The following is an 864-nucleotide window of genomic DNA, read 5'->3' as shown; positions in this document are numbered from 1 at the left end:
AAGCAAATACTGTTAAATGATGATGCATGGATGGGATTGCAATCACTGCAATGAAGCAAAATACAATAGGGAGAATGCAAAACTGATGTTCTCTCATGTAAACTGTCACTCAATGTACAATAAAAGCTTCAAAAAACAAACAAACAAACAAAAGATCTACTAGAAATTCTATTATTGATAAGAGTCTATAGTATTTTGAGATATCTCTAAAACTGTAATATGATGTGAAAATAGTTTAAAGTCCCATTGGCATAATTGTATTGCTAATACTTATGCAGTGTTTTTCCTCTCTCATAATTTAAAGAAATGCTAAATTTTCAGTTAAAGGATAATGTAAATACAATTTTTTCCATCCGCTTCTAGGGACTCCTGAATTCTACCTATGGATTACTTGGAGTTCGTGAATTCTAGGGTAAGAATCTTTAAAGAGTATGATCCAACTGTATTCAGATACTTATTTATTTATTTGTATTTTGATAGATTTGGCTTCAATGACAGTACAACAGCCATCTGAGTTGGCACCAACATTCTTTCTGCCTGCCTGTACTGTCGAGGAAAGGTACATGTCAGACTCCCTTACAGCTGTAATTATGAATGGGAACCAGTATTTACATGAGATTTGAAAGAAGCAAGTGAAGCAGAGGCTGTGTGTGTCTGCTGTTTTTGCTGAAAAAACAGATGTGGCTATAGCTGGTTTTACAGTACCAGTCTTATTATGGCTCTAGAGGGTAGGCATTAGACTTATGGGCACAGACATCCAATTTGCTGGTGTGCATCCTCGTGGATGTGTTATGGTTCTAGAATTGGCAGCAAAAATAACTTCTGATAATGGCAATTTCTGGATTGTAAAGATGACAGTGTGCT

The sequence above is a fragment of the Chrysochloris asiatica genome, unplaced genomic scaffold (assembly GCF_000296735.1).
Source record: "Chrysochloris asiatica unplaced genomic scaffold, ChrAsi1.0 scaffold00015, whole genome shotgun sequence".
NCBI lineage: Eukaryota > Metazoa > Chordata > Mammalia > Afrosoricida > Chrysochloridae > Chrysochloris > Chrysochloris asiatica.
The sequence above is the reverse complement of the archived record's forward strand: the minus strand, read 5'-3'. Positions refer to the sequence as shown.